The sequence below is a fragment of the Anthonomus grandis genome, chromosome 22 (assembly GCF_022605725.1).
Source record: "Anthonomus grandis grandis chromosome 22, icAntGran1.3, whole genome shotgun sequence".
NCBI classification, from domain to species: Eukaryota; Metazoa; Arthropoda; class Insecta; order Coleoptera; family Curculionidae; genus Anthonomus; species Anthonomus grandis.
In genome coordinates, this window is record NC_065567.1 from 8,611,810 (window position 1) to 8,630,887 (window position 19,078).

General features: G+C 32.4%; 1 protein-coding gene across 4 annotated transcripts in view; it reads right to left on the minus strand.

Annotated features, from left to right (window-relative positions):
- Positions 1-19,078, minus strand: part of LOC126748997 (solute carrier family 12 member 6) — a 272,321-nt gene that overhangs the window by 52,510 nt on the left and 200,733 nt on the right. The gene's annotated exons all lie outside the window — the stretch shown is intronic.

Consider the following 19,078-nt stretch of genomic DNA (forward strand, 5'->3'; position numbering starts at 1 on the left):
ATTTTTGTTTTCTCTTAATTTTTAAAATTGTGCGGATATCTGAATCAAAATTAGTTTTTAAAGATTTAGTAGGGGGCGTTATTTACACGGTTTTTTACACTTTTGATGCATTATATTTTCGTGGTAGCTTGAATTAAATCTTTATGCAAAAAAAAAGAGGTTTCTGTATGAAGTAATATAATTTTGATGTTGGGAGAAAGTTGCACTAAGGTATATTTGACCAACTCAATTAATTATGAGCTCCTGAACTCACCGGCAATGTTTTCTTTTTCCTTTCACAAAAAAAACATCCTGTATGAGTAAATTTTTTCACTAAATTAAATTGCAAACTTTTTATTAAAATAATTATGCATTTATATACCATTGAAAAACGGTTGCAGTTAAAATCTGAAGTTCATTTTTAACATCAAAGTATGAGCGCATGTTTATACCTTAAAATTAATTACCATTTACTAAATTATCCCTTGATCGCTCTGCTAATAGCATAAGAATTAATCAGGGAATTATTAAATTGCTTCTAACTCGTAGTTAAAACATAATTTCCGGGACGATATCGATTAAGATGTCTTAGACGTCAAAATAATTCAATTTTTTTTCACGATTCTTTCTACTTAATAACTTTCTAACTTAAAATTACTTCACCCCCTTTCACCCATTGCCCCCCAGGGCCATCCCCTTAAAAATTTTAAATGGCAACGGGTATCGAGTAATAGCTTGTTTAAAAGGTCTTTCGAAGTCTTTTATTTTGACGTTTGATTTTTTTTAAATCGGTCGATTCGTTTTCGAGAAAATTAGAAAAATCTTTCTTTATCTTAATTTGTTCAGATAGAAAACAAAAACATAAAAATATCAGTTTTTATTTCAATAAGTGTTCAAAATATTGCCCGTTTTTGGCCAAACAATGATATAGGCGATGTTCAAATTTCTGACGGACATTTTCAAAAACATGTTGTGGGATATCATGGCAGCTGTCGATGATGCGTTGACGAAGTTCATCCAAACTTTCAGGTTGGGGAGTAAACACAATAGATTTCAAATGACCCCGTAGTCTAATGGCGTTATATCAGGAGATCTAGCAGGCCATTCTATAGGCCCCATTCAACCTATCCATTTATCTGGAAACTCGTCGTCTAGCCATTGCCGAACGGGAAGAACATAGTGAGGAGGAGCGCCGTCTTGCTGGAAATATATTTCAGCCTCATCAAGTATAGGGTTTCCATCATCATCGATTTGATTTCCAATGGATTCAGTGATAAGCGGATTGATGGTGTTTTCCAACATATCCAAATAAATGTCTCCATTTAAATTTCCGTTAATAAATAATGGCCCAATCATTTTGTTTCCTAGAATGTCTGCCCATATATTAATTTTTTCAGAGTACTGGGTATGCCCTTCTACAAATGCATGAGGATTTTCATTGCTCCAATATCTATATTATATTAGTTATGCTTATTAACAAATCCATTTAGATAAAATGTGCATTCATCGCTGAAGTAGATATTTTTTACATGAATAGTATTATCATTAATCGCTTCAGTGATTTTTTCACAAAACTCAACTCGCCTATGGAAATCGTTTTCGGTTAACTCTTGCAATATTTTGATTTTGAATAGATGAAATTTATGAAGTTTGGTAACTGTGTGAACAGAGCCTAATGAAATACCAGTGGCAGCAACAATTTTGCTTAATGAAGCATTAGGATTTATTCAAAAATGACCCAAAACTTCAACTTGAGCGGCTTCATCCAAAATTCGGCGAATATCACGTTTTTTATTTGCAACAGATCCAGTTTCAGTAAACTTAGTAACAAGGTCCAAAACATACCTATGCGAAGTTATCTTCTCCGGATGTCTGGCGTTAAACGTGACGGCACTTTGCCGAGCACATTGATTTTGGGCGCCATAAATTAGAATAATTTCCACTTTTTCGGCTAGTGTGTAAACCATTTTGGAAATAAAATCTTCAATTTAAGAAATACATTTTCACTATTCCAAGACTGTCACAAATGTAACTGACGGCAAAATAAATTGTTTATTTTCCTTAGCAACTATAAATAACTGAGCAGGTATAACAATAAATACAGTTCGCCCAGGATATCTGTGTTTATGAAAAGAATGCGAAAAAAAATTCAGGTTGTTATTTAGTTTTTTCCATGTCTAATCCTCGGAATTGCTGTCCCCCTTGACAAACCTTTTGAAGTATTTCGGCGCTTTTTTTTAAACAGTGGTTTTCGATAATATCTATATACGATATAGATATATATATATATATATATATATATATATATATATATATATATATATATATATATATGGTGATATCCAGTAGATGACCATGTCGATAAAAATTGGAAGATTAAGAAGTCGAAACTCGAAAATAATCTCATCGATAGTGAAAACGATGAGGCCAGGCAATGTGTCCCTATGCCCCTTTTACTATTATTGCAGAGAAAGGTTTTAGAATATATACAACATTCGAACAGGAAGAAAAGAAAATTAAAATGAAATGATTGCTATATAAATTCGAGTCATTTCCTGCCCAAAGAAAAATCTTATATTGAAAAGTTTTTCATCTACGAACAACTAACCAGACAGAGTATAGAGTCATTCTGTCAAAGAACTCAGGAAATGGCGATAAAATGCAAAAAAGAGTGTAACTAAGATAATGTGTATATGTGTCCTGCATGATCAGTCCGTTAAAGAAATCCTACATCAAGAGAAAGAGAACTTAAGCCTAAACAAAGCTGTGAAGATATAGATGCCTTATATTAGAAATATTTAACGAGGAGGAACATCGAGGACAAGTAGCGAATGTTTTAGATGTGGGGGTCACCATAAAGTCAACAAGAGCCAAAATAAGTGTTTCAAAAAGAATTGAAAAGCACATGAAGTTGCATAGGATGTGAATACAGCTGGCTAAATATGTATAACAGAACACTATATCATGCCTCTTCATTATTTTTTAATTTGAATTCAGTCTAAATCTCCGCCCTATTTATACAATAAAATTAGATCCCGTGCAGATATTCATATAATAAACGCCCGTCATAGGGGAACTCTAACACTTACCCTACATAACACCGAAATATTTAACCGTTCTCATTCATAACAAATAGTGAACATTATGAAGAGCATTCAAGATCAGATAAAGAACTTTAGTTCCCTAAACTCATTTAAAGCGTGCATATATAAAAAAAAATTACAAAGCTAATAGCTGAAATAAAGTAAATGGTCTTCTGGTTCCAGTAAATTTTCTCTTACTTTCAATGTAGATATATTTATTTACAGGTAGTAGGATATAGTGTTAGGTAGAGGTATGTGGACACGTAATCTGGACTTGTATGGCGGTCTTAAATGTGTATTAATTTTTATAAAACATTTTTTATACCATATCTCTAAATTAATATTGTTGTGGTCAATTAGGTTAGCTGGAAGAACGGGCAGCGAGATGCTATGTTGTTGCGCTTAATCTCATCTTAAAATCTTTAAATTAAAAATGTTATGTATCAAATAAAAGATCTTTATTATTATTATTTTTTGTAGGGTAACGATATTGGGAACGCCGCAAATACCAGCTATTCTTCGTTGTTCCGGAATGACGCAAGTGGGCGAGCGTGAGGTTAGCGAATCTTCCAGTGGCTGCCGAGTTTATAAGAAATTGTGCTGCCCAGAGAAAAGTTCAGGTTCATGGAATATTGGCGGGATATTTAAATCGGACATTAATAGTAGAAAATAAATGCAGTGTAAATAAATATTTGTAGTAGTCTTAAGTGACTATTTTTTTGCATCGAGTATTTTAATTCACACCTAACGAACGATAAAAACGCTACAAGACAATCTTATACAGGAGATAAGTCCAAAGTACTATGTTTAAAAAATTGCCAATCTGAAGTGGCAAAATTTTTGGTTGTTGAAGGTGGAACGCCACAAATTTTTGGGTTTAGCCAGTTCAGTCGTACTAAATTAAATTAAATTTAAAAGTCGATTCTGTAAATATGACCCAAAATAATTAATATAAATGTTTAATAAATAAATTTACCGATTTTTTTTTAAGAATTGGCTTTATTAAGAAGAAATATAGTATTTAGTTGTTGCCTTATCGCAAGCTAGTGAATTATTCAACCATAAGAAAAGTATAATTTCCCTTAATGCAATATCTAAAATTTGCATTAGATAATTTAATTGAGGATAATCTAATTGAAAAAGCATATGGACCTGATTGGGTAAGTACCTTGGTTTAAGAAATTTAAGGAATTTACGCTGTATGTTTTCAAGCTCTTAAATATTGTTCTAATACTATGTTGACCATACTTAGAAGAATATTCCAAAATTGGACAAATGTAGAAGCCAGTTTATCTAGGTAGGATCGCATCTTCAAATTTATATTGGTAAGTAATACAGTTTTTTTTTTATAAATAAAAAACCACACTGCCTCTAGAGGCATTTAGAGGCATGTTGTTTTTTTTGCATGAGTCTTTAACTAAATTATTGGTCACGTGGGAGTCTTCATTAGTATTAATACTAAATAAAATTTTTTGTCATTAAAAGCGGTATACTTTTATACCCTTCTATTATTCTAGAAATGTTACTTATGAATGCAAGAGTAGAGGTCTTAATATAAAGCTCTGTGGCTCACCTGAAACAGCAATTTTCTCACTTGTGTTCTGCGTGCAAATCGATATCGAATCGAATCGATTCAAGCTATAAGAATTGATAACAACTATTAAAGAAGTTGACAAGAAAGACCTACTACAAAAATGAAATTGTCAAGCCGGTCGAAAGCTTTCGAGAAATATGTGATTTCATTTCGAAACAAACCACCCTTAATAACTTCTTTAAAAAAACGTTAATTTAGATATACAGGGGGATGTTTTATTTTCTATTTGACAAACTTCAGTCAATCACCTTCCTCACCTCCAGTTAACCTCACGTTAATATGTCAAATGGGAACTCCCATCGCATCGTCTGACACATCACTGTAAGCAACATTAAAATATCTATTTAACAGTGCCAAAAAAATTACCAATAATATCTGGGAATAATAGATAAGTGTTATACATCATTTTAAAGGACATTGAATCTCCTATCTAACCCAAGCGAAAAAAACAAAATTTCTTGACGTGTAAGCGAATAGTAAGTAAAAATGTGTGGTAATAAAAGACATTTTATTAACTTACACTTTGGTAGGTCAAATGGTTGCCTCATAATACCACACATTATTTTAAATGGCAATCAATATGGCAAAATCAAAAGTATCTTTTGACAAAAATTATGTGTGGGCAGAAATTTATGGTAACAAAATCATCGGGCCATTTTTTTTGGGAAAAATTCAACTGAACAAATTTATTTACACCTCACCAATATAATATATCTTTCAATCGTCGCAAGATGGAGCTTCCCCGCACTACGCTTTGACAGTTGGAAAGTAGCTTAAGGAACAATTTCCAGGGATGTAGATTGGCAGACATGGTGCAATTAAATGGCCCGCACGGTCACCAGACTTAATACCACCAGATTTTTTCCTTTGGGGGTATTTAAAAAACAAAGTGTATAGAACCCGACGTGAAAATATTATTAATTTAAAGGATTGAATTACTCGCGAATATAGACATATTAGAGGACAAAAGTATGCCAATGTTCGTAAGAAATTTTAAAACAGACTCGCAAATAACGGAGATTATTTTGAACACTTAATAAAATAAATATTGTGAACTGATTAAATTGTTTATTTTTTAAACATCTTTTTGCATCCTTACTTTATTAGTCTATAAACTTACACTTTCTATACACTGTTTGGTGGTAGATTGCATGCCCTATAAAATCATTTATCACAGTCAGGTAGCCGCAACTTTAAATACAAAAGTTTGAGGTCGATAAAATATCCACTATAACCAGATATCTTTAGCCACTATTCGCTGGTACCTCAACCGATCTAATTTTTTTTTTGCATTATTAGATAGAGATTTTAATGCGGCTCACAACGATGTGTCACACGATGGAGGTTCCCATTTGACATATCAAAGTGAAGTTAGCTGGAGGTGATTGACAGAACTTTGTTCTGTAATATAAAATTAAACGTCTTCCTGTATATTTAAATTGCGTGTTTTTTCTAAAGAAGTTACAAAGGGTTGTTCCTTTCGAAATGAACTGTATATCAACTACACGAACTTGAGAATTACTATTTATGGATTCTGAAATGATTTCCTTGATCGCAAGAAGATTCGCGGTAGTGAATCTGTCTTTTATAAAGGCATACTATCAAGTATTAATAAAAGTAACTGGCCGAGAATTATCGATGAGATTTTTCATGAATAGGAATAAATTTAGATTTGTTGAAGAGCTGACAAAAATCTCCAGTTTTGCGGGAAAGATTAAATAATATTGGTATGGGTCTACAAAAAGCTTGCGTTCAATCTGATGTAAGAAATGTAAGAAACTTATTAGATCCTACTATAGTTTTGAACTTAATAGATTATAAAGTTCTTGGCACTTGTGACAAATATGATGTTAGTAGTATTATAGTGCGTGTAATTGATTTTATATATATTTTTTTTTTAATTATAAAAAACTTTAACAAAATAGTCTGCTTTTATTTGGCGACCGGAAAGACAGAAACCAGTTTGATTTTAATTAAATATTAAATAGGATTGAAGCTTCTAAAAGTTGTTTGGTTGTGTAGGGAGATTTTCCTAAAATTTAATAATAAATATTTGCTTTTATTTGTGTTTGTAGATTACAAATGTCCTGTTGGTTGCAAAATGTTTAAATTTTATCTTTGCACTGTTTTGTTTTATTAGTTCTATTGTTTTAGAAACAATAACGTTCGACGCGTTAGATCTTCGTTGGTACAGAGTGCACCCAATAATATCAACTTTATACTTTTTGTTTGCTTGTATGTATGAATGACAAACAGATTGATTTCATACAGCGTGGCTAGCGCTTACGCTAGTTAAATATGTTTTTAAGAGAACAACAGTTTACCCTTTTATAATTGTTATTGTATATACTGCTTCAGATATAAAATCATTAACTTGATGGGGCTTAGCGTACATTGGTGAGTTGAAAATCTCGTATTGTATATCCCTCTTTAAGCCTCTCGCTAGCAAGGTGCTTCTAGCAGCACTATTAGAGTCAGCTGTCAAAAGAATGCTTCCACCTGCAATATTCTTAGCCTTATTTAATTGTATGCTTTCTTGTGCTGGGTTGGCGTAAGTTGGTATATGACATTTCCTCGTATCTCAACATTCCTCTTGGCATTCTTTGCGTTGATATTTTTTTGGTCTAAAAACAATTATTGATTGCTCATTTACAACGTCAGCGCAGCTGCTGTTTGGTTCAATTGTGTTTCGAAAAAAAAATTCTAAGCTTAGAATCAATGAAATAGATAGTGGTATTCGGCTTTCAAAAGAGTTTTTATTTAAGGACTTATTGGGTGATATGACACGCACAGATTCGAGGTGAAATCGCTTCATGCAACGATCGGCGGAAAAAATATTCTAGTTAGTTGAGTTGATTTTGAAATATGCTGTCGGGTGCTTTATTTAATATAAATGTAATAATTTTGCCACCTTATTAAAATGTTGTGGACATATTGTGTTTAACACACATTATTATTATTATTATTAATTAAATTTAATAAACGAAGAACTTCATAATATTTAATCATTTCTATAATATTTAATCTTAATTACTTATTTTTTTGGGTCACATACGTAACTCCTAAAAAAATAAACTGTTAAAGAAATCCTGGCACATCCAAGATTAATAACTCATTTTGCTGCAGACTTGCTAGATATTTATTGCATCAACTCTATAACATACCACCATATCCAATTAAAATGCTAATTACTAAATTGAATGCATGACTAGAAAATCTGTATTAAAACACGTTTAGTCATTCTCTCTCTTTTCTTCTCTTTTTTTATACGTGTTGTCATTGGTATCTAACTTAAGATACAACTAAAATCGTATATAGTCAGAGGCTTACTCGGCGCCCACAAAATGATACCAACCTCGAATATAGTTAATTTATAAATTTTATCAATAATAAACTATAATATAATTAGTTTTTGCTTTATATTAAAATTCATATTTTATTTTTAAAGGAAAAAAAAGTATTTTATTAGCAGTTTGCGCACAAAATACATAAAACGATTTAAATAATTTAATGGCCAATTTATGAGCGTACTATTTTGCAATTTTCTACATTAAATTAATTCGTGTATCCAAAATTATTAAATCTAAAATTGGAACACACATCGCTCCAAATTGACTGTTTTATTTCATATATAATATCTACCGGTAATATAGAATATGAAATCTAATTGTATTTAATAAAATATATGGGCGCTTCTTTTTTTAAGTAAATGTTTAGTAATGATCTAATGATTTTTCACATGGTAAGTAAATCACATTATTATATTTCTAATTAGAAAATTTTAACCCAAAAAAACGTGTTAATAAGAGTGTATGTTGTTGATAACAGCTGAAAATTGTCAATGTCATTCTACTCAACTTATACCCATTGCTCTTGCATACAGTTCATATTAAATCTTTTCTTGTTTGGAACACCATTCCTTGATTTAAAATACACCTTTTCAACATATACAAAACGTGCTAGATAGGGTTCAATTGAGGAGATTGCGGAGGTCATGGCAATACTTAAATATTGTTATATTAAACACCCTCAGCCTTCTTGAACTAGGTCCTAATGGAAACCCTATCGATTCATCGATAAAAAGAATGCATGCTCATTCACGCCCTTGCCAATTTTGACGTTCTTCTGTCTATCCTAATCTTTTTGTGGAGGAGTTTCCACAGGATACTGGATAGTACTGGACCTCTAATGGGATGGCTGGCGTAAAGATTGTTTTTATGTAACCTTTTCCTCATCGTTTGAGCAGTGACACTTACGCCATGAATATTTTTAAGCTCACTTCTTAGCTAGTTGGCAGTAATATTGGGGTTTCGTATTGCCTGAAGAAACCTGTCAAGTATAAGTTCTGTTACTCTTCTTCGCAAGTATCCTTCTCTGACATCACCAGGCTTTTCAAATATCGATCACAACCTTCGCATTGGTAGAATATACAGCTTCTGCGAAATTGATTAAGGAACAGCTCGTTCCTTTAATTTAGAGTGGGTTGAACCTCCGGGAGTTGACGATACATGTTGCCGAACACTGTATTTGACGATACATGTTGCCGTAACATACTGACTATATTTTATACATAATTAAAATAAATTCTCATATAAATGCGTGTCAAATCACTACACTGGCAGTAAAAATTGTACTGAGTAAATTTTTTAGTTTGCGACATATGCCTTGACGAATTTAAAATATTTAATATCAACAAGAATAACTTAATATGATGAATATGATAAGATATGTTTAAAAGAATGTTCACCAAATATTAACCACAATTCATCTTGTAAACAAATATTTGTGTCTAAAAATAAAACTGTTTTTTGTTCCCTATCCCCTAGACCATTTGCTATAGCTTTCTAATTTAAGTTTATTAGTTTATTTAGAGTTCTACTTACGTTTAATTTAATTTTTACCTATAGCATCTATTTTCTAGTAATTCATCCACTATGCTCCATTTAAGCTCTTTTTAGGTTATTTTATTTTAAATCCGGTTAGTTTAAGTTTTATCGATTTTTGTACGTATCTGCTTTACCTGTTAGTATTATTTTTAAATCATTGGTCCTCAATCAGCTAAAACAATATAAAATGTTCAAAGTATTTCCAAATTATTCCATGGGTCTTTAAAAGGGACCAAGCTCTGTGACGTTTCTCAATTTTTTTTTAATCTTGTATACAATTAAACGGACAGTCAACGCAAGTCAGATGATCGATTTGTAAACTAACGTACGAAGAATAATAAAAAACAAAAGGAATCCTGTACATTATGATCTTGGCACAATGATGAAAGTGAATGACGTGAACCAACAATCAAGATCAAAAGAAGACAACAATCTGACAAGGGCTATTGCTGGATTAGTAAAGTTGGTTTACGCTTCCATTTCAGCGGCGTTTCACGAATAGTGAAAGGGTAAGATAAATTAGAAGGGTGGAAAGCGATTTCGATGACCGACTTAAGAATCTTGGTCATGTTTGGCTAGAAAAGCTTTTCGCTATCTAAATAGCCTTAAAAAAGGATACCCTAAGTGCCAATGTCTAAGCTTTTGACAGACCCAAGGAACCAGTAACACCGCTAGTCAGATTTATTATAGCCGCGGCGTCCTGGAGAGCTTCGTAGTACAAAAAACGTATGCGGCCTTAAATGTGAGGTAGTGGATATAGAATCAAGTTATACTAATATAAAGCGAACATCGTAGCACACTGCAGGATTTCATCAGCACCAAATTTAATGAGAAAAGGATTTCGATCTTTGGACTACATGAAGCTAGAATTACCATGATCTATCTTAATAAAATTCCAGAAGATTAATATGGATGAAGTTATAAGTGGCAGAAATTATGGATTATGTCATATAAGTCATACAGAATAAAATAGTTGAGTATAATCGGATATTAACGATAAAAACTAAAGATGGTACATCAGGACGCATCATCTATGTCATAATGGAAACGCCATAGTTCTTTAGTAAGATGTTGATATACTATACATACGACCTAATTCAGAGATGGTAGTTATTGCTAAACTGGGGAAAAATATGAAAATTTTGTATTTATTGAACCCATGAAAAATTGTAAATTATATACTCAAGGAATTCTTCCGGAAAATACTTCATTTACAGAGACGTAATCTACTGTTTTGCTTTAAACTTAAAAGGCTATAAGTACTAACACCTAAAATAAGGAAAAAAAATTGGGGTATGCTCAGGAGTAATGAAAGTAATGAAAAATAAAATAATACAACTCGTCACTAAAGCAGACTTTCACCTGCCTATTGACAAAAACTTTTTGAATAATCTTTTGCTAATTTACCCGTGGTTCAGAATATAAAATTGCGAAGTCTTAATAAAAAAATCAAGGTGTATTTTCCTTACACGGTAATGACTGGGAAGTGAATGGGAAGTAAAGAATTGGTGCAACATAGAATACTGGAGACAATGCCCCGATAAAACAAGAACCTCAAATAATTCCGATAACTAAGCAAGGTGAAGTTTATTCTATGTTACAAGAAATGAGGACACATGAAGTGATAAAACTATTCCAGAATTCTTAGACGTCTTAGAAAAGAAAAAAATTGGTCTACCAGATTTTGTGTTGTCTATCGATGACTTAATAATATCACCAGAAAAGACAGCTATTCTTTACCAATAATTGATGACACGCTATCATCTACAACATATGCGTTCACAATGGTTTACAACGATGGTTCTGAAAACCCGCTACTTTCAGGTGAAAATCCATCCAGAAGATAAAGAAAAGACTGCATTCTTAACTAGAACGGGCCTTGGCAGTTTTCAGTAATGCCTTTTGGACTTAAGATTTATCCAGTCACTATTGAAAGGCTTATGGAACCTGTATTACGGAGGTTACGCCTACCTCGAACTAAGTCCAAAAAATGTTGTTTCCTCCAAAGAAATCCCATACCTCCGCAATTTAATATCAGAAGATATCAAAACTGATCCAGATAAAGTAAAACTAATCTAAAATTGGCCATAACCCACTGACAAATACCAAAACCTTAATATAAAATCACGTGTGACAAATGGGAATTTAATCGGTCAGCAGACTATAGAAGAAATATCTAAAAATAGCACTCTGTATGTCTCTAACCCTATTGAACTAATGGATACATATTTATTATGGATACAAGTATAGGTACGTCCAACTTTAACCCTGTTCGATGGACGAAGAACGATCAAACTTGAGGAAGCAGTAAAAAGTTATAAAAATGTAAAAACGTTAATCATTTTATACGTTTTTGAACTATTTTGTTTTTGTTTCACAGTTTAAGTTTGTTGGTCTATCTACCATTCTACTTACTATTAGTTTAATAACTTGTTTTAAATAAATAAATAATATCTTTATTTAGCAAAAGCTACATTCAATAAAAACATAAATAAAAAATAAAGAAAAAGTATAAGTTGGCCATAAATATTTTTATAGAGTATATTTTTTATTAGCTTATCTGCTAAGAGGATATTTAGTTTATTTTTTATAAGTAGTAGGTCCTTAAAACGGAACAAGCTTCGTGAAATTTTAATCAGTTTTGTTGTTTATCTTGGAAACTATTGAAGGTTGACAGTCAACACGAATTAGGTAAAAGTTTTGTTATTTGACGTTGATAATAAAAAGAATTTGTTTCTGAAATAAGTGTACTCGTAAAAGAAGTGTATCCCTGAATTTCGTTTCCATATAATATTTGCGTATTGTATGCCATTTCGAGCTTTTGACTATAAGGATCTTTTGACTACATTAATCTCGGAATTCTACCCTTTATAAAGTAAGTCTAAAAACCCAAATACGAATACTATACAGGGTGTTTCAGAACTATGGGATCAAACTTCTAGGGGTTGTTCAGTGCAACAGTAGAATCCATTTGAGTATAGAAACCCATGTCGTTAAGGTCTGTCGTACATGTCTAAGACGCGTTTAAATTTAGAAAAAATATTAATTACCTAAATAGGATCTGATGCATTTATTTTTAACTTTTGTTTATGATACCATCACAACAATTGTTCAAAATGTCTTCCTCCAACCTCAATACACCGATTTAAACGCCGCACATGATTTCGGCGGACTACACTAAAAATTTGATCCTCGTTTTGAATGATTTCAAATGCTGTTATTCGTCCAATTAAGTCTAGCTCTGATTCTACTGGAGTTTCGTAGACTAAAGACTTTACATGTCCCCACAAGAAAAAATCGAGCGACGTTAAATCGGGTGACCTAGGAGGCCAAGAAACTGCTCCACCTCTGGCAATCCAACGGTGCCCGAACCGCTGAGCCAAATACTCGCGAACTTGTACAGCAAAGTGAGCCGGCGCTCCATCATGCTGAAACCACATTTGCTGTCTAACGTTTTGTGGAACATTTCCAAGGAGTTCTGGGAGAACTTCCTCCAAGAAACGCAGATAAATAGGTCCTGTTAACCGTTCCGGTAGAAGGTATGGCCCAATTAAATAATCATCAACAATGCCTGCCCATACGTTGACAGACCAACGGTTCTGATGTTTTCTTGGAAAAATTGCATCAGGATTTTCTTCGTCCCAAACATGGCTATTCCTACTATTAAAAATACCGTCTCTTGTGAAAGAGGCTTCATCGGTCCACAAAACATGTCGTAAAAAATTTGGTTGTGCAATGATGTGATCCAGAAGTCATAAAAAAAAATTGAACTCTAGGATGATAATCGGCTGCAGTGATACCTTGAACTTTCTGGAAGTGGTAAGGATGGGGTTGTTGCTCGTGTAGTACCCGCCAGACAAAAGCGTTACTCGTATTAATATTCTTAGCGACGTCACGTGTGCTATTTGATGGTTCATCGGCAACTCGCTGAAGCACCTCTTCTTCCAATTCGATCGTTCTTACGATTCGAGCAACACCACTATCATGCATCTTGGTCTTAAACATGCCTGTCTCAGCGAGCCGCCGATGAACCGGAATAAACTTTTTGTATCCAGGATGCTGTCGTTCGGGATAACGTTTATGATACAACCGCGATGCTGCTCGTGCATTGCAGTTTGTTTGGCATACGGAGCATGCCAAATGCATATCCGCCAATTCTTGATTGGTAAAGTTTTCCATTAGCAATAAATGTTTAAAAATTGTAAGCTATAAAATTTTTAATCATGACAATGAGAATTGACATTGATAAGCGTTGATTTTAAACAATTTAAACAATTGTTGTTATGGTATCATGTACAAAATGTAAAAATAAATGCAGCAGATCCTATTTAGGTAATTTATGTTTTTTAAAAATTACCGCGCCTTAGGACCGTAGTGGCGTAGTGACGCATTTCCGAACATGGGTTCCTATACTCAAATGGATTCTTCTGTTGCATTGAACAACCCCCAGAAGTTTGATCCCATAGTTCTGAAACACCCTGTATGTAAAATCAATCAAAATAAAACTTTAAAATCAAAATTAGGTAAAAACGCTTAAATTATTTCTTAAGTTTACCTACAATTTTTTTAGTATAACATTTTTTTATAATTATAATCAAATCAGCTTAATAGCCAGGATAACAATTGACAACCAATTTAACTACTAACATTTACTAGAAAAACCTCAGAAAATCTGGTTATGTCAAAATTCATCTTAAATAAACCCTAAACACCAACTTTCAATTAAATTACAGCAATACAAAATAATTTAGTAGAACATAATCTTACAAAATCACACTACCCAACCATCCTCTGATCTTAAAAAACCAATAAAACTTTTCATTATGATGTAAGAATAGCTCAATCCTATCAATAACCTTAATACAAACATTTTAAATAAAATCATTAGTGTAAATAAAATCACTACTTGTTCTGAAACCACTGTGGGAATAATTGGCTAGATCTATTCCCTTGGCCTTAAAGTCAAATATTTAATACAAGAGTCTTAGGATATTGCCTTTTTAAAACATTCTGTTTATATTTGCTGCACATATTAAAACTAAATGAATATTTCTAGGTCTCCCGACTTAACCTGCCTGGATTTGTATCTCTGGGGAAAGATTAAGGATATAGTCTCTGCATCAAGGCCAACTTCCCTCGTGGATATGATTGCAAGAATTAGAAATGCCATCGGGAACATCCCAAGAGCTGAAATTGAGACTGCTATTCTTTCAACTCATTAGCATCTGTAGATGTGCATCCAGAGGCCGTTTTAAACATCTGGGTCTTGCCATTAGATCATTTTCTATTTACTTTCATGGGCTTTATTAAAAAACTGTGATTCTTAGAGCCATAGACCATATCATAAAAAAATTCAGTAAACTAACTATAATATATCCTCAATTATACCTATTGAAAATGCTTAAGAGAATTTTAAAATAATGAGCCTAATTAATCTAAGCAGATAAAAAAAAAGATAATTCTTTTAGTAGTACGCAAGGTGCCTAGTCTCACTAAATACCTTAGGTTATTTTACAACAATAACAATATTCTGTGTTCCTTCCTTTCAAGGTCTCTTGTCTCTCTTCCACGATCCCACGTCAAAAGTCGTATTAATAGATAGAAATTTAACTGACCTGACCATATGTTTTTGAGTACATCCGCCAAATTCAAATATTTACTCTATTGCGGCGTAAACACCTACAATATTAAAGTAACTTAATAAGTTCAGGATGCTTTTAATCCCTTTGGAGCAACGTGAATATTCTGATAATGTATATTTTTTTGACTTGTCTCTTTAACATCTTATTGCTTTTGTAGCATTATAGCTAAGTTTTTAATAATATTAGGAAATTTACCGCGCGATTCTTGGTCTTCAAGTCATTGAATGTCTTAAGTCATAAAATGCAATAAAAACTATTTTCCGTGATTACTTGATTAAAAATTAAAACTTTAAACATATTCATGGCACTCTATCTTAAAATAAAAAAATAGATTTTTCTATAGGTATAAAACAAAAAGTAGCATCACAATGCAGTATCATTATTCCCAGAATATTATTTTCTATCAAAATACATAATAACATACTAAGGGTCTAATTTAAAATAAAAAAGTTAGTGTCACTTCCGGTTAAACAGGAAAGGACAGAAAACAACTGGATATGTCAAAAGATGCTCTTATAGCAATTCCATCAATATTTCGCCTCGTCTATCCTCTTTCCTGGCGCTCGTCCGTTGTCGCACTGCCGTTGCCTGTTTTAAAATCTTAGGCTAATTAATTGTATATCTTACTTTGCATTCTTATATAAAAATGTTATTTTTGTAAAATTGTTTCTGTAAATTGTAAAGGGCTTTTTCATCCCTTCTTTGCTTGTACTTACTAGGGAAAACGGTTTTATAATCGAGAGGATAGTCCTATTTGTCAATGTAATTTTTTTCCTTGTAATTTTTATTGACCTATAAAACTGTAAATTTTGACAAATAAACCATTTTGAATTTGAATTTTAATCAATATACAAAATTTTATTTATTTATCTTGAAGAGTAAAATAGTTATTAAGTGTTATCTTTTTCCTGTGTCACCCGGTAGACATATACAATATAGGAAAATTATTTAGTTGATAAGAAAGAATAGTGTGTCAAGATTATGAAATGTAATCATAATAATTAATTAAATTGACCACACTCATCAAGACTTATTTCCGACCTACTCAACACTATCTTTTTGCTACTGAATGTAAACACTGCTAGCTATACATTTGTTTTTATTATTTTCGTTAGAGTAGTCGTCCTTTTGACAAGTAAGTAATTTGAAATTTTATTTCGCTTTAAAATTTCTATATTTTTGAGTTGTATTATTCTAAAAAAATAATCTGCATTTTTGATGTTAATGATTTTATCCTGTTCACGTTTTTTGTAGAATCATAGCTCTGGTGATGGCCTATTTTTTTAACTGGAGATCAAATCTGGTGGGTAACTATGCCACCTCAGAAAAATATCTTGTAATACTTTCTTTTTCGTTTTTTTTTACCACTTTTACTTTCATATCAGGTAGATTTATATCTATTTTTTAAATGGGTAATATGAAAATTGCAGTGCCATTAAACATTGTTAAGGGGTTGAAAAACAAAAGAAAAACTCGTACAATTTCCTTTGGGACACCTAAACTAAAATACATGAACCAACTGTGTCATCTTCCTTCCTCCTTCCTCCTCTCTGTCTATTGCACAAATGGTACCTATATTAATGTAATTGATATAGTAAATTATTACACTATATTTTTTTGTTTTTAGCTTTTATATGTTTTTATAGGGTTTAATGACTTATTTTCTAAATAATTATAATTGGGAAAGTCTTTATTCTTCTTTTAGTGTAATTAGGTTAGTATGTTTTGACGGTCTGAGCAGCACATGCGCGCTAGCTCGTGTATGTGTTAGCGGTTGTTTTTATAATCGCAGTTCAGTCCGCATTACTCTTAGCATTGTGTAAATTCTTGTAATAAAAAAATGTAATTTTCTATGTACAATGTTTAAGTAGTAATAAAGGTCTTCTGAATTTGAATTTGAATGTGCATGTTTACCGGCATGCAGCAGAAGGATGTACTGTACGTATACATACAGGTTGAGGAGATGACACCAGATCATAACGGCTCTAAAGTAGGGTCTGTCTGAATTGCGGTACAGGGGAGGAAATCTCACACTACATTTAAGGAATTTGCGATAGGTGGAGTGGCCTAAGAAGAAAAAATGCGTGCAAGCCTTTCTTTTGGGGTTGGCGAAAAGGGACCTTTAGGCCTATTTGCCGAGCTCTAGCTCCCGCACCCTTACTACTACTAGTATCGGTAAGCATTATGCACCCGCAGCTGGGCCATAGAGAAGCTTAAGCCACATTAAATTACAATAATTACCTAAAAGACGACGAAATAAAAATATAAAGAGAATGTTTTTAGTGCTCTAATTGACAAGTAAAATACAAATTGGAAAAAAAGGATGAATATAACTATTGTTAATCAGATTATTTTTGGAAGTCGACAAAAAAATCACAATAAAGCATTATTCTTCGCAGTAACATAAAAGCTATAATGGAAACATTGAATAAAATCGATAGCATAAAACTTTACTGTAAACTCCTGCAAACACGCTTTACAGACTGTAGATGAGGGCGCGGATGCAAACTTCATTTACCTATTTACAGAATACTATAACAAAGAGCGGTATGCGGCGCGATCGAGAACCCGACAATTAACCATAGTTTTGAGTTGTTCGCTTAGGGGGCGGTTGATATTATATTGTTAAAAGTGACTCTATTATCAGATTTCATATTCATTATTTACTTTCACTTTAGCTGTTATGAGTTATTAGTTTTTATCTTATTTTAAGTTTATTATGGTCCAGGCGGTAAGAAGCAAAAGGATTAGATAGGGAGAAACACTACAGTACGCCACGAAATATACCTAGACTCTCTCTATAGTAAAATTTGGTATCAGTAATAAATTATCTATCTTGAAATAAAAACTCATCAAAATATTCTTTTAAGGTACCATACATAATAGAACTCGATTTTGCTTTGGAGAATGGTATTCACACATTAGTAACTAGGACAGAACAAAATAGCATTGGGGACCCCATATGTTTATTGCTTTGCCTGCGGTTGTAGTGGCGGGGTGACGGAGAATTATAACTATCAAAAATAAGGAATATCAACGATCAGCTACGCTTAAGGATATTGAGCCCTTATTTAGCAGTTTCGGGACGGCATCATGTTCATAACATCGATTTAAAATGCGGCCTTCAGCCAGACGTGTTTGCAAAAGCTCTGATAAAATTTGTTTATACTGCTTCTGAAAGAATTCATATTTAAATTCGTTTTAAGGAATTAATTCGGCAGTATAATAAAGATATTTCTTTTCAGTTAAATTTGAAAATAGACCAAATCCTTGCGAATAAAAAATTGACAACTTAACATGCATGCCACACTTGGAGCAAGAACGACCGGAAAAAATGGTTTGTAGTTTCCTAGAAATAAATCAAATCTGCTCGTCACTCGTATTTAGAAAAAACATGGGTAAAATATTTCAAATGTTCCAAAACTCAGGAGTTATTTCCCGAAAAACAGTATAATATAGTTTTGGGAAATCATGATTGAAAAAGCAAAAGAAAATTAAATTTTTTTAATAAATGTTTTATTTTTTACTGAATCTTTTTTTCCATTACATGTAATAAAATAAATACAATATAAATACAAACCTTTCATTATTCGATATTGGTCTTGGGAAAATAAGCACAGAAGTTAAATTCTATTCAGTATCCTTAAAAATTGAATGTTTGGGATAGTATTTTGGGTGACCATATTATAGGGCTATTTTGTTATTGATCGTACTTAACCCCCAAAAATACCTTCACCCTCCCATTTGAATCATTTCTAATTTAGACCTGGATCAGGGGAGTGCATGAAATACATGCGTGTGCGTTACCATATTTCGCCTTTAAGAAATAAGAAATTAATAACACATTATAATAAAAATGTAGTAGTGTATTATTGTACTAATCGTTTTTTAATT